The sequence below is a fragment of the Bufo bufo genome, chromosome 4, assembly GCF_905171765.1.
Source record: "Bufo bufo chromosome 4, aBufBuf1.1, whole genome shotgun sequence".
NCBI classification, from domain to species: domain Eukaryota; kingdom Metazoa; phylum Chordata; class Amphibia; order Anura; family Bufonidae; genus Bufo; species Bufo bufo.
In genome coordinates, this window is record NC_053392.1 from 44,019,350 (window position 1) to 44,035,723 (window position 16,374).

The following is a 16,374-nucleotide window of genomic DNA, read 5'->3' on the forward strand; positions in this document are numbered from 1 at the left end:
CAATGTAAAGTCAGGAGTTAATATACCATAGGATCAGAGTTTTCTCCAATCCGATGGTATATTTTAACTTGAAGCGTCCCTATCACCATGGGAACGCCTCTATGTTAGAATATACCATCGGATTTGAGTTAGATCATGAAACTCAGATCCGACAGTATATTCTAACACAGAGGCGTTCCCATGGTGATGGGGACGCTTCAAGTTAGAATATACTGAGAACTGTGTACATGACTGCCCCCTGCTGCCTGGCAGCACCCGATCTCTTACAGGGGGCTGTGATCCGCACAATTAACCCCTCAGGTGCTGCACCTGAAGGGGTTAATTGTGCATATCATAGCCCCCTATAAGAGATCAGGGGCTGCCAGGCAGCAGGGGCAGACCTCCCTCCCTCCCCAGTTTTAATTTCATTGGTGGCCAGTCTGCCCCCCCCCCTCCCTCTATGGTATTATTTTCATTGGTGGCACAGTGTGCGCCCCCCCCCCCCCGCCCCCCCTTCCTCTATTGTATTATTTTCATTGGTGGCACAGTGTGCGCCCCCCCCCCCGGCCCCCCCTCCCTCCCTCTATTGTATTATCATTGGTGGCCAGTGTGCGCCCCCCCTCTATTGTATTAATATCATTGGTGGCCAGTGTGCGGCCTACCCTCTCCCCCGCCCCCACCCCCGATCATTGGTGGCAGCGGAGAGTTAGAAGCATCATACTTACCTGCGAGCTGCGATGTCTGTGACCGGCCGGGAGATCCTCCTACTGGTAAGTGACAGGTCTGTGCGGCGCATTGCTTAATGATCTGTCACTTACCAGTAGGTGCAATTGTGACAAAACTGCAGCACTCTCCAGCCTTTGTTCTTTTAATCATTATTCACCAGTACAAATAATGCGACGTTTCGATCTATGTGATCTTTCTCAAGCAATACAATAAAGTGAAATAAACCGGATACTTATACTCTACTCAGCCGGTCACATGACTCAATCAATTTAATCAAATAAACCTGTGTGTACCTCCCTCTTCCCATGTTCAACCCTCAACAAGGTTAACCCATTACATCTCTCTCAAACATCCTTAATCGTGTATACATTATCGTGTTGATACATATAGGTCTGTCAACTTACTGTGATGCATAGTGTGAACCAGGGGATAACATCACTGCGGTAGACTCCAATGACACGTGCGGCCGATCGTATCACTCCAGCGTTCCTCTATGTCAATTGCGCATGCGTGTCTCCTCCATGACGTCAGCCGCAGGACGCTCAGCTGGTGCCATGGAGACCGGGCGCCCACCATCCCCGTCACCGCTAGAGCAGAACGTGAGATCACGTCTAACCTCCGCGATGGTAGGAGATAGCGTCCGGCCTCCCGCCACCACGTAACGCCCCCGCAGCCGCAGCCATGGTAACGCTGTATACAATTACCTTCCGAGTGTAGCCTCTAATAAAAGCTTCTATTTTCCTGTATATTCTTATCCTTAAGTATTTCTTACCCATAGCAAGGGGCAAATCGGGCCCTGTTCCTTCATATTAGGGGTTGATTTAAGCATTAAAAAGGAACTCAAGTGAAAGTGGAAATATGTATATATAAATAAATGAACTAGGTGTCCACTACTCGTCCATACCTTAGAATGAGAGTACCCAGTCATTAAATTGAGGTTGACCTAATGGTAAATGGTTTGGGGCTCATGTGCTCAAAAAATAGGGGGTGGCACTATCCAATCCAAACTCAAGAAGCAAATCACTCCTGTTTCCAAGTGGACTAGCGCTCTCCCCTAACACCCAATTGTGATGGTCACACTGGTGTCGCGTCCCTCCCTGTTAAGGGGTCAACGCATACACCCCTGGACCACCCCATACAGTCTCAGGACGGTGTGCCTCCCAATCAGGAGAAACGACCCTCCTTATTATCCAACCATTCAAACCTGTCCTGTCAAGTGAGGTATGCCCGTTCCCGGGTACGCCTCTCTAAACCTGACAACCAGGTCAACTCATACAGTTCAACCCCCTCATTTATAGTCCCATAAAACATATGGCTGCTCAACAGAAGCTGTGTGCCTCATCTCCCGTATATGGAACAAGCGGTGAAAACCACATAATCTGATTAGATATAATATATAAAAAAATGGCCCCAAATTTGCCCCCTATGGGGAAAAAACACAAAAATAGATCTAAGGTGTCATTTACACAAAATTGACTACCGTACATTTATTTACGTTTAGTCTCCTCAATCCGTATCCCCAGGTCACACCTGCATGCACAGTCATCTAAAAAAAGAAGACAGAAAAATTGTGTAAATGTGGGAAAGAGTAATAAATTACTAAATTATCATAAATAATCTCAGCCTATCAGGTTGGGTACAATCTTAGTTTCTAAAAACAAATCCAATATATAAAAAAATATAGTATAAGTTAAACAAGTGTGGAGATGACTGGACCCCACAGAGTCAGTAGAGTGAGCCTATCTTAAACTCCCTGTTGAGGCCTTTAGGTTCGAGTGTTTGTAACTCATAGATCCACCTCAACTCCATCTTTTTTAGGAGTTTTTCCCTATCACCCCCTCTTCTTTGGGGTGGGACTCCATCTATAATTCGGAAACGTAACTGCGAAATGTTATGTTTATATTTGAGGAAATGTTCTGGAACGGGTAACTGTCTTTGAACTGTCGGCCTCCCTTACACCCGATAGTAATTTACGTATATCATAGCGATGTTGGTTCACTCTTTTTCTAAATTCCTGGGTTGTTTCACCCACATAAAAAAGCCCACATGGGCACTGGAGCACATATATGACGTACTCAGATCTACATGTGTAATAGTTTCCAATCTGATAAGTTTTCCCTGTCCTGGGATGGGAAAAGGAACTTCCCTTTAAAATCCCATTGCAATTGCAACAACCCAGGCAGGGGAAACAACCCTTTCTCTGTATTAGGGGTGAACTGGACTGTTTGGTGTCTGCATTGACTAACTTATCACCTACATTTCGTGGTCTCCTGTATGACATGAGGGGAATGGTACGGAATGCCTCAATGTCCGGAAATGTCTCAGTGAGAATGTGCCAATTGCTCTTGAGTACTTGCGCTATCTGTCTGCTGAATTTTGTATGCGTTGACACAAAGGGAACCCTCTTGTTCTCCTCTTGTTGTTCCTTACTCCCCAAGAGGTCTTCCCTCTTAAGTTGATTCACCCTCTGTTTGTGCCTCTGTACCATAGGCCTTGGATAGCCTCTCTCATAGAACTTATTGCACATCTCACTGAGCCTTACCTCTAATTTGTCATTATCTGTTACTATTCTTTTTACTCTGAGTAACTGACTATACGGTAGTGACTCTTTCATAAACCCTGGATGGTCACTCTGGAATAGCAACATATTATTTCTATCCGTAGGTTTTACAAATAAGTCGGTCTGCAGTCTACCATTTACACAATATACTGTCGTATCCAAGAACTGAATACTAGTTTGGGAGTATACGGCCGTAAATTGTAGTTCTTCATGGACTGAGTTTATATATCCCTGGAACTCGAGTAAACTGTCAAGAGATCCAGTCCAGACAAAGAAAATGTCGTCTATATACCTCATCCAGCCCCTCACCGAAGTGAAGTGTGGACTGGATCTCTTGAGAGTTTACTCGAGTTCCAGGGATATATAAACTCAGTCCATGAAGAACTACAATTTACGGCCGTATACTCCCAAACTAGTATTCAGTTCTTGGATACGACAGTATATTGTGTAAATGGTAGACTGCAGACCGACTTATTTGTAAAACCTACGGATAGAAATAATATGTTGCTATTCCAGAGTGACCATCCAGGGTTTATGAAAGAGTCACTACCCTATAGTCAGTTACTCAGAGTAAAAAGAATAGTAACAGATAATGACAAATTAGAGGTAAGGCTCAGTGAGATGTGCAATAAGTTCTATGAGAGAGGCTATCCAAGGCCTATGGTACAGAGGCACAAACAGAGGGTGAATCAACTTAAGAGGGAAGACCTCTTGGGGAGTAAGGAACAACGAGAGGAGAACAAGAGGGTTCCCTTTGTGTCAACGCATACAAAATTCAGCAGACAGATAGCGCAAGTACTCAAGAGCAATTGGCACATTCTCACTGAGACATTTCCGGACATTGAGGCATTCCGTACCATTCCCCTCATGTCATACAGGAGACCACGAAATGTAGTTGATAAGTTAGTCAATGCAGACACCAAACAGTCCAGTTCACCCCTAATACAGAGAAAGGGTTGTTTCCCCTGCCTGGGTTGTTGCAATTGCAATGGGATTTTAAAGGGAAGTTCCTTTTCCCATCCCAGGACAGGGAAAACTTATCAGATTGGAAACTATTACACATGTAGATCTGAGTACGTCATATATGTGCTCCAGTGCCCATGTGGGCTTTTTTATGTGGGTGAAACAACCCAGGAATTTAGAAAAAGAGTGAACCAACATCGCTATGATATACGTAAATTACTATCGGGTGTAAGGGAGGCCGACAGTTCAAAGACAGAGTTACCCGTTCCAGAACATTTCCTCAAATATAAACATAACATTTCGCAGTTACGTTTCCGAATTATAGATGGAGTCCCACCCCAAAGAAGAGGGGGTGATAGGGAAAAACTCCTAAAAAAGATAGAGTTGAGGTGGATCTATGAGTTACAAACACTCGAACCTAAAGGCCTCAACAGGGAGTTTAAGATAGGCTCACTCTACTGACTCTGTGGGGTCCAGTCATCTCCACACTTGTTTAACTTATACTATATTTTTTTATATATTGGATTTGTTTTTAGAAACTAAGATTGTACCCAACCTGATAGGCTGAGATTATTTATGATAATTTAGTAATTTATTACTCTTTCCCACATTTACACAATTTTTCTGTCTTCTTTTTTTAGATGACTGTGCATGCAGGTGTGACCTGGGGATACGGATTGAGGAGACTAAACGTAAATAAATGTACGGTAGTCAATTTTGTGTAAATGACACCTTAGATCTATTTTTGTGTTTTTTCCCCATAGGGGGCAAATTTGGGGCCATTTTTTTATATATTATATCTAATCAGATTATGTGGTTTTCACCGCTTGTTCCATATACGGGAGATGAGGCACACAGCTTCTGTTGAGCAGCCATATGTTTTATGGGACTATAAATGAGGGGGTTGAACTGTATGAGTTGACCTGGTTGTCAGGTTTAGAGAGGCGTACCCGGGAACGGGCATACCTCACTTGACAGGACAGGTTTGAATGGTTGGATAATAAGGAGGGTCGTTTCTCCTGATTGGGAGGCACACCGTCCTGAGACTGTATGGGGTGGTCCAGGGGTGTATGCGTCGACCCCTTAACAGGGAGGGACGTGACACCAGTGTGACCATCACAATTGGGTGTTAGGGGAGAGCGCTAGTCCACTTGGAAACAGGAGTGATTTGCTTCTTGAGTTTGGATTGGATAGTGCCACCCCCTATTTTTTGAGCACATGAGCCCCAAACCATTTACCATTAGGTCAACCTCAATTTAATGACTGGGTACTCTCATTCTAAGGTATGGACGAGTAGTGGACACCTAGTTCATTTATTTATATATACTTTTTTCCACTTTCACTTGAGTTCCTTTTTAATGCTTAAATCAACCCCTAATATGAAGGAACAGGGCCCGATTTGCCCCTTGCTATGGGTAAGAAATACTTAAGGATAAGAATATACAGGAAAATAGAAGCTTTTATTATAAGCTACACTCAGAAGGTAATTGTATACAGCGTTACCATGGCTGCGGCTGCGGGGGGCGTTACGTGGTGGCGGGAGGCCGGACGCTATCTCCTACCATCGCGGAGGTTAGACGTGATCACACGTTCTGCTCTAGCGGTGACGGGGATGGTGGGCGCCCGGTCTCCATGGCACCAGCTGAGCGTCCTGCGGCTGACGTCATGGAGGAGACACGCATGCGCAATTGACATAGAGGAACGCTGGAGTGATACGATCGGCCGCACGTGTCATTGGAGTCTACCGCAGTGATGTTATCCCCTGGTTCACACTATGCATCACAGTAAGTTGACAGACCTATATGTATCAACACGATAATGTATACACGATTAAGGATGTTTGAGAGAGATGTAATGGGTTAACCTTGTTGAGGGTTGAACATGGGAAGAGGGAGGTACACACAGGTTTATTTGATTAAATTGATTGAGTCATGTGACCGGCTGAGTAGAGTATAAGTATCCGGTTTATTTCACTTTTGTGTTTATTGTATTGCTTGAGAAAGATCACATAGATCGAAACGTCGCATTATTTGTACTGGTGAATAATGATTGAAAGAACAAAGGCTGGAGAGTGCTGCAGTTTTGTCACAATTGCATCTGGATCTGGGAAGTATAAGACTGGCTTCTGACACAGCGGGCACCACCACAGTAAGGAACAGTATTCAATTTTTGTAGTGCTGCTACATTTTTTCATTTTTCTATCACTTACCAGTAGGAGGATCTCCCAGCCGGTCACAGACAGCACAGCTCGCAGGTAAGTATGATGCTTCTAACTCTCTGCTGCCACTAATGATCGGGGGGAGGGGCGGCCGCACACTGGCCACCAATGATATTAATACAATAGAGGGGGGCCGGGGGGGGGGGCCGCACACTGTGCCACCAATGAAAATAATACAATAGAGGGAGGGGGGAGGCGCACACTGTGCCACCAATGAAAATAATACAATAGAGGGAGGGGGGGCGGGGGCCGCACACTGTGCCACCAATGAAAATAATACAATAGAGGGAGGGGGGGGGCGGGGGGGCCGCACACTGTACCACCAATGAAAATAATACAATAGAGGGGGGGCGGGGGGGGGGCGCACTGGCCACCAATGAAATTGAAACTGGGGAGGGAGGGGGGTCTTCCCCCTGCTGCCTGACAGCCCCTGATCTCTTATAGGGGGCTATGATGTGCACAATTAACCCCTTCAGGTGCAGCACCTGAGGGGTTAATTGTGCGGATCACAGCCCCCTGTAAGAGATCGGGTGCTGCCAGGCAGCAGGGGGCAGTCATGTACACAGTTCTCAGTATATTCTAACTAGAAGCGTCCCCATCACTATGGGAACGCCTCTGTGTTAGAATATACTGTCGGATTTGAGTTTTCACAAAGTGAAAACTCAGCTCTGAAAAATCTTTCATACAGACGGATCTTCGGATCCGTCTGTATGAAAGTAACCTACGGCCACGGATCAAGGACGCGGATGCCAATCTTGTGTGCATCCGTGTTCTTTCACGGACCCATTGACTTGAATGGGTCCGTGAACCGCTGTCCGTCAAAAAAATAGGACAGGTCATATTTTTTTGACGGACAGGAGACACAGATCACGGATGCGGCTGCAAAACGGTGCATTTTCCGATTTTTCCACGGACCCATTGAAAGTCAATGGGTCCGCGAAAAAAAACGGAAAACGGCACAACGGCCACGGATGCACACAACGGTCGTGTGCATGAGGCCTTATAGTAGATATATTCTTGTACATAGGAGCAGTATTATAGTAGATATATTCTTGTACATAGGAGTCAGTATTATAGTAGTTATAGTCTTGTACATAGGAGCAGTATTATAGTAGTTATATTCTTGTACATAGGAGCAGTATTATAGTAGTTATATTCTTGTACATAGGAGGCAGTATTATAGTAGTTATATTCTTGAACATAGGATCAGTATTATAGTAGTTATATTCTTGTACATAGGAGGCAGTATTATAGTAGTTATATTCTTGTATATATGAGCAGTATTATAGTAGTTATATTCTTGTACATAGGAGGAAGTATTATAGTAGTTATATTCTTGTATATATGAGCAGTATTATAGTAGTTATATTCTTGTACATAGGAGGCAGTATTATAGTAGTTATATTCTTGTATATATGAGCAGTATTATAGTAGTTATATTCTTGTACATAGGTGCAGTATTATAGTAGTTATATTCTTGTATATATGAGCAGTATTATAGCAGTTATATTCTTGTAAATAAGGGCCGTATTATAGTAGTTATATTCTTGTACATAGGAGCAGTATTATAGTAGTTATATTCTTGTACATAGGAGGCAGTATTATAGTAGTTATATTCTTGTACATAGGAGGCAGTATTATAGTAGTTATATTCTTGTACATATGAGCAGTATTATAGTAGTTATATTCTTGTACATAGGAGGCAGTATTATAGTAGTTATATTCTTGTATATATGAGCAGTATTATAGTAGTTATATTCTTGTACATAGGAGGCAGTATTATAATAGATATATTCTTTGCCAATTTTCTTTTTATTAAAGAGTAAGTTGACATTCAACACATGTAACAAAAAATTCCATATCGGTCATGGCATTTTGTATCGCATATTCTGATGACAAGGGTAGCAGATACAATACAAAGCTTTGTTACTTCTCCTTATGTAAAGCGAAGACAGGACAGAGTCTAAGACTCGTCACAAAGGAAAGTAGTCGTTTTCTCTAGTATGTGTCCATGTTATACAGAGCTACCTGAGAGCTAAATGCTGGTGACTGTAAAAACAAGACAAACACGGGAAGACAAGACACGAAAGGGGGAGGGGGGAGGTGTTCTCAAGTAATTCAAGGAAATTTCCTAAACTGTTTCCAAGGTTGACAGATATCCCAACATTTCTGTCTGGCACTTTTTTTGCAAAATGCAAGTTCCTCGAACCTATATAGTTGGTCTTTTTTCTCTATCCAAGAGTCAATAAGAAGAAGGGATTCACATTTCCAAAGTAATGGGATTAGAAACTTTGCTGAGTTGATGAGCATCGCTGGGAGGCAATTCCGAGAGGGGGTAAGAAAGGGATTGGGGCACCAGAGCAAGACCAGCTTAGGATCAAGCCGTACCGGCAATTGTGTGGTACAAATCTGGTTGATGAGTCGCTCAATTTGGGACCAAAAGGGGCGTATTTTGTGGCAGCTCCACCAAATATGCAATAGAGAGCCTGGTTCTATTCCACACCTCCAGCACACCCCCGGTATATCCGGATTTAATTTATGTAGGAAAACCGGAGTTTTGTACCACCGTGTTATGAGTTTTCCTAGATTGTGACGCAGCGCAAGAAGCCGTGGGAGTTAGCTAGTATCGACGCCTTCTCCGGAGCGGTTAGCGTAGTGGAGAGCTCTTGTTCCCAGACCTCTAAGTAGGAGAGGGCTGGGGGCATGAAAGAGAGTAGCACCTTATACATGATGACAGTGCTTTGCGAAAGGGAGGTCTGAGGCGCAGTTTTCCTTCAAACCAAGTGGGGGAATCGATGAGGGGGGGGTAGACGGAGCTAGCTAATATTGTTCCTAAAGCCTATTAGGTGAAGAAAAGAAGCCTCTTTAGTTTGGGGCAGGTCTAGGATAGAGACCCAATCTAGTACTCCACTGGGTCTACAGACCTTCCCTAAGGTGTGTCCCTGAAGGGTCTCCCATATGCCTGAGGGTGCTGATTTATCAGCGTGAAGGAAGGCTTGTAATAGGGGGTAAGGGGAGGCGTGTGTGTGGGAACCTCAATTCCCTACTGATATACAGCTTGGACCAATCTGTCAACATTGCTTTCCATATTGGGGACACATTGACAGTGTTTTGGACGAACAAGGGCGTATACCCCAAAGGGTGAGCTTTTCTCTATAGGTGAGGAGGGTAGATCCTAGATGTGAACACAATGACGTTGGCTGATCCGCTAATAATTCAAGCCCTCTATTAAGTTGAGAGGGTTTATAATAAAGGCGGATGTCAGGGAGTCCAAAGCCACCAAATCTTTTCTCCCTAATAAGGGTCGAGTAGGCTATCCTGGCCACTTTCCCCTTCTAGATGAAAGATGAGAACAATCTTTTAATCTCTGTAAAGTAAGAGTTAGGTAGCCATACTGGGAGCGTTTGTAAGAGATAAATAAACTTGGGTGCAATAAATGTCTTCAGATAGTTCTTTCTCCCTATCCAGGATATGAACGGCAATTTCAGCGTTTGTAGATGTAGTCTAACATCTTTGAATAGCGGGAGTTCATTTAGATTAAATAGCTCACTCATCTTGGCCGAGACATGTATTCCCAGGTACTGAATTGAGTTGGGGGCCCAGGTAAATGGGGTGGATCGCTTAAGTGTGTTGACAGTAGGAGGGGGGCATGTTATGTTAAGGGCTTGGGATTTATTGTAGTTAATTTTGAAGTTAGATAAGGTCCAAAATTCTTTGAAAATGGAGAGTAATTTGGGGAAGGAGGTCAAAGGGTTGGACGTCAGGATCAGTAAATCGTCCACAAATGCTGCAGTTAGGTGGGTCTGATTACCTATGGTGAGAACTCGGATCTTAGGGTCTTGACGGATCCGACACTGCAGGTATTCCATTACCATGATGAACAATGCTGGGGACAGGGGGCAGCCCTGCCCAGTGCCATTAGAAATGACGAAGGGTGGGGAGAGGGAGCCGTTGACCTTCACCCGGGCAGAGGGGGCCGAATAGAGTGTTAGGATCACCGTGATGAACTGAGACGGTAGGCCGAATTTCGACATGACGAGAGACATGTTGCTCCAGCTCACCCTATCGAAAGCTTTTTCCGTGTCCGTGCTCAAGAGTGCCAGAGGAACGGATTTGGATTTAGCCCAATTGAGTAGGTGTAGCAGGCGTACTGTGTTCTCGTTCCCCTGTCTGCCCGTGACAAAGCCAACCTGCTCCCTGTTTATAATGTCTGGAAAGACTTCTTGGAGGTGGAGGGCTAGTATCTTCGCCCACCACTTGATGTCAGTATTTAGAAGAGATATAGGGCGATAATTACCGCATAGTGTGGGATACTTTGGTTTATGTATCATAGTGATATGTGCTTTTGGGGCTTGCGGCGGGGGGGGTACCTCCCAACAGGAAATGATTACATAAGGTTTTAAAGTGTGGGACTAGGGTTTCTTTGAAGGTTTTATAATAAAAGATAGGGAATTCGTTTGGGCTAGCGCTTTTGCCCGAAGGGATTGTAGCCAGGACTTTCATCACTTCAGCGTCGGTCACAGGTGCCTTCTATTTCGAGGATTTGTCCCGGGCAAAAGATGTGAGCGACAAACAGTCTAGGAACTTTTCCATCCTTTCTGTGACGCCCAATGAGGACATCTGATCAGAGGAGGAAAGGTTGTACAATTGAGCGTAAAAATCGCTAAATGCTTTGGCTATTTCCTGTGTGGATTAGAGTTGTGTTCCAGAGGCGTCTTTAATAGACGAGATGTGTGATGTATCTCGTTGTTTTTTAGCTAAGGCAGACATTAATCTGTTCCCCCTGTTGCCATGGGCATATGCCCGAAACCTGGAGCGGAAGAGTAATTTAGCCGAGGTGATATTTAGTAAGTTTTTCAGGTTAGAGCGAGCTTCGGCTAAGGCCGCAGCTGTGTGCTGAGCTTGGTGCATTTTGTGTGTCAGTTCTAAGTTTGAAATCTGCGAGAGGAGTGCATTAACTGCTAGGGAACACTGCTTTTTGATATGTGAGCCTAGTGCTATCAGGTCACCTCTGATTTTAGCTTTATGGGCTTCCAAAATAATGGAAGGGAAGGGGGGGGGGGGGGAGGTCCTGATCCGTTAATGGCAAAGAACTCAGTTAGCGTAGCTACTAATTTAGCTTTGTGAGAACTATCAGCAATAAGCGTCTCATTGAGGCGCCAAATCCGTTCTCTCTTAGGAGATTCTGTCATGGAAATATGAAGGAATATTGGGGCATGGTCTGAAAGGGTAATGTTCCCTATGTTTGCTTTGGAAACTTTCTGGATGTGAGCTGAGGACAAAAGGAGATAGTCCAGTCTTTGATAAGAGGATTTTAAATGTGAATAAAATGTAAAATCCCTTTCCAAGGGGTGAAGGAAACGCCAAACGTCTATGACCCTCAGTTTTTTCAGATGGATTTTGAGACGTCTCAAGATTTTATGGGACAAAGCCGAGCGTTTGGAAGAGGAGTCTAATGCCGGTTCCAGGGTAGCGTTAAAGTCCCCCCCCCCCCCCCCCCCCCCCCCCAGGATTGTCATACCCTCATCGAATGTAGCTAATAGAGCCAGGGACTGAATGAGCCATGGAATCTGGCCTTTGTTGGGGGCATAGAAATTGGCAAGTGTTCCTATCTGGTCCACTAGAAGGCCTTTAACAAATAGGAATCGTCCATCAGGGTCAGTGACCGTAGATAGATGCTTAAGGGGAGCTGTTTATGGATCGAAATGCTAACCCCTCTACTGGCCGCAGTGTAGGTACTGTGGAACCAGTGTGAGAATCGTGTAGAAGATAGTTTAGGGATCTTACCGGACTTGAAGTGCTTGAAGTTGCTACTGGAAGTATATAATGGAGGTTTTGTCCTTCTGGAGGAGCGAAAGAACTTGGGCTCGCTTGCAGGGCTCATTCAATCCTTTCATATTATAAGAGGCAACTACAACAGGATTCATAGTGTAAGATTAAAAAATATGACATCAATAGTAGCATATGACAATTGCAAATAACCCTTGACTTTTGTTGAAGCCTTGAATCAGTGGACACCCGACCACAGAGGGGAGATAAATTAGGAGAGGAGACAAGACCAGACAGTAATACCTAAACTGACATAACACAAAATCAAACAATGGAAGAAGGTGGAACATAAGATGCTATAAAGTAATACCCACAAAGAAAAGGGGATTGAAAGTCCCACAAGGCACCTGAGACGTAATAGATCCTTTTTCATGACGGCGAAAAGCTGGGATCCACCGGGGGGTGGGGCTCCTGTGGGGCTTCTGAGAGGCTGTCGGGGGGGGGGGGGGGGTACACATCTAAATGTGAAGATACTGGTGTAATCCCGGCATATTGACCGAGGAGAAGAAGGGGGTGGAAGGGGAGCGATAAATAAACCCTAATGATTAAGCCCAGCTGAATACAGGGAAAAACTAGGGGTAGATAACCACACCACCCAACAATGTGGGCAAATAGGGTGTAAAACCTGCAATCATTGCTAGACTGGCCAACGGGTGGTAAGTCCTTCATGTAGGATCGTAGAAGTCTTTTTGATCAGCGTGACTTAGACGGAAAGACACTACTTCATGGGGGCAGATCCGGCTGAACCCGGTCTTCAGGCAGTCTCTCTTGGTTTTCCCAGCTTTTCCTGGGAGACGCGTTGCCAAGTTTCAACTTGGGGGGTATCGGGAGCGGGTCCCCCTGGTCAGCAGGCATCCAAGAGGGGACATCAATGGGCGGAATTCCAAGCGGGCCCCAGATAGCTTTTAGGTCAGCTGATGAGCGAAACAGTGAGCTGTTTGCCGTTCTTCGAAATTGCAACACCAAAAGGATATAGCTATCTTAACGGAGTGGCTGAGGCCTTAAGTGCTTCCAGTAGCGGACGTAATATGCGCCTTTTGGCCAAGGTGAACGGTGCCAAGTCTTGGAAAAATAAAAGTGGCGTACCTTCATATAATATGCAGTCAGCTTCCCTGCCTGCTCTCATGAGATCAGCTGTGTCCACGTAGCTAAGAAGTCCGCAGATAAAATCGCAGGGTCTGAGGGCTTGGGTTTGGGCCTCAGTGCGCGGTGGATACGCTCGATCACTATTTTCGCTGCCCTCTCCGGACCCAGTAGATTCGCGAAGACTTCAGAAGCTACCTTATGTAGTGCCTCCGTTGCGGTTATTTCAGGTAGGCCGCGTATCCTTAAGTTGCGGTGCCAGGTGCGATTCTCCTGGTCTTCTATACGGAGTAGCGCATCATTGATCAGGTCTTTGTGGGACTACAGGGTCTCGCAGGTTTTCCCTTCATGTTTCAGGATGGCGATCTGTGTGTTCTCCAACGCCATGACCCTGTGGCCAATATGTCGGAGGTCATCTTTTATGCCCTTCTCCGGGAGGGTCTGCGATCCGAGATTTCAGAAGCGCTGCCCGCCTCAGAGTGATCCTCCGCTTATGAATGCTGCGGGGCGTGCTGCGCAATCTTGAAAGCTTCAGAATAATGTGACCTCGGCTGTTTCCTTAAGGAATTGCTCCATATCTAGCTGTTTTGAGCGAACCGGAGTCCGGATCGGGTTGGTCCTTGTGTCGATCTTTAACAGGTTTCCCCATTGGTGTGCTTTTAAAAGGCAAAGTAAAGGGTTAAGCACCAGTCGGATGAGGAGCTCAGGATTAGGCAGCCATTCAGCTACGTGGCCAGGCTCCGCCCCCATAGTAGTTATATTCCTGTACATAGGAGGCAGTATTATAGTAGTTATATTCCTGTACATAGGAGGCAGTATTATAGTAGTTATATTCTTGTACATAGGAGCAGTATTATAGTAGTTATATTCTTGTACATAGCAGGCAGTATTATAGTAGTTATATTCTTGTACATAGGAGCAGTATTATAGTAGTTATATTCTTGTACATAGGAGCAGTATTAAAGCAGTTATATTCTTGCACATAGGAGCAGTATTATAGTAGTTATATTCTTGTACATAGGAGGCAGTAATATAGTAGTTATATTCTTGCACATAGGAGCAGTATTATAGTAGTTATATTCTTGTACATAGGAGCAGTATTATCGTAGTTATATTCTTGTACATAGGAGCAGTATTATAGTAGTTATATTCTTGTACATAGGAGCAGTATTATAGTAGTTATATTCTTGTACATATGAGGAGTATTATAATAGATATATTCTTGTACATAGAAGTATTACAGTATTCTTGTACATAGGAGGCAGTATGATAGTAGTTATATTCTTGTACATAGGAGGCAGTACTATAGTAGTTACATTCTTGTACATAGGAGGCAGTATTATAGTAGTTATATTCTTGTATATAGGAGAGGATAGACGTGTGCTGTTGAGCTCCCTGCAGGGAGGGGACATGGCTTCTGACCCAGGTGGAGGGGAGCTGGGCTGATGATCCTGGGAAAGCCCAGAGCTTGGAGTGTGGCCTGCAGCATGGAGATCTTGGAAGCGATGATCTGGAAATGGTGGCTGGTGAGTCAACTGAAACTTGTAGTGCTTCTGGATTAAGTACAACTGTGACAAAGACAAGTTTATTTAAACTGGGAAGGCGCATTTCTAAGTTAAGAGATGAGATAAAGACAGAGGCTGATCCCAAGAAAAAGCTTATGAAGTATGAATGCCTGGATGACTGCACACGTGAACTGGATATATTAAAAGATAAACTAGATAAAGGTAAAAACACAATACCTAAAGTGGAAAGCTGGGCAATGGAGAAAAAGAGGGAGGCCAGAGCCCAGAATGTGAAGATAAAAGAAATTATAGAATAAAAAAGAAAGATTACAGCAATGTGCATAATATGGTGAAGCAAGGACACCCTCAGAGATGTGTGGGGTTGCAGCGCCTGGAGGGTCACTGCTTTCAGGGTCACTATGTATGAGGTCTGAGCAGTCAGTCCTCTGAAAATGCTGGGAATACTATGGAGCAAAGTGAGCCATCCAACAAGGAGTTAATTGCAGTGGACTCAGCTTGTAACTCTGCTGAAGTGAATGAGAACAGCAATCCTGTGTGTGGGCAGGAGAGTGCTTCATGTATGGACATTGTGATTGAGACCCCGCTCAGTGCTGTGGAGGAGACCCCGCTCAGTGCTGTGGGGGAGACCCCGCTCAGTGCTGTGGGGGAGACCCTGCTCAGTGCTGTGGGGGAGACCCCGCTCAGTGCTGTGGAGGAGACCCCGCTCAGTGCTGTGATTGAGACCCCGCTCAGTGCTGTGATTGAGACCCCGCTCAGTGTTGTGGATGAGACCCCGCTCGATCAGCTCTCAGAGGAGACGACTACACAGACTGGAGCAGACATGGAGGTCAGTACACAGGACCCCCAGCCGTCCACAGTGACAGGTACACAGCAGTCTGGAGCAGACCCAGGTGGATCTGCAGGACAATCTGGAGTCAGTAAGCCTGTAGAGGAGAGGCCCAGCACTGATCCTCCTGCTGACCGTCCACAATTCAGGAGACTGTTCTCTAATGTTACAAGGCCGGCTAACCCTCCACCTCAGAGAAGGAACGCTGTACGGATTAAGTATACGGGTCAAGAAGATAGCCTCTCCTCCAGACTGTACATAGGGAAAGTTCTTCTGAAGGACTTTATGAAATTTAAGGCCTCTGAGGTGTACGCCCTGATCCATATCCCCTCCAGCAGGATCTATGACATCAGCTTTAAGCTTCAGTATGATCTGGACTTATTCTGGAACATATACAATGACACGAAAGAGCAGTCAATTTGGGAGCATCTACAGGTGATCCAGCTGTCCAAGCTCAGGTAGTGAAGGCACCATCTTGTTCCAGTCCTGAGGTGGTGGCGCTGGCAGATCTGGAGCATTGGCTGAGCAGACAGTGTATGTTGAAGAGTCATCCCGTAAAAATCTATGATGAGGAGGACATCTGGAATGGCGGATACACCGTGATGGTACAACTAGCGCAGAACAATGGTGTGACCAGACATCTGCCGCACTCCTTCTACCTGGG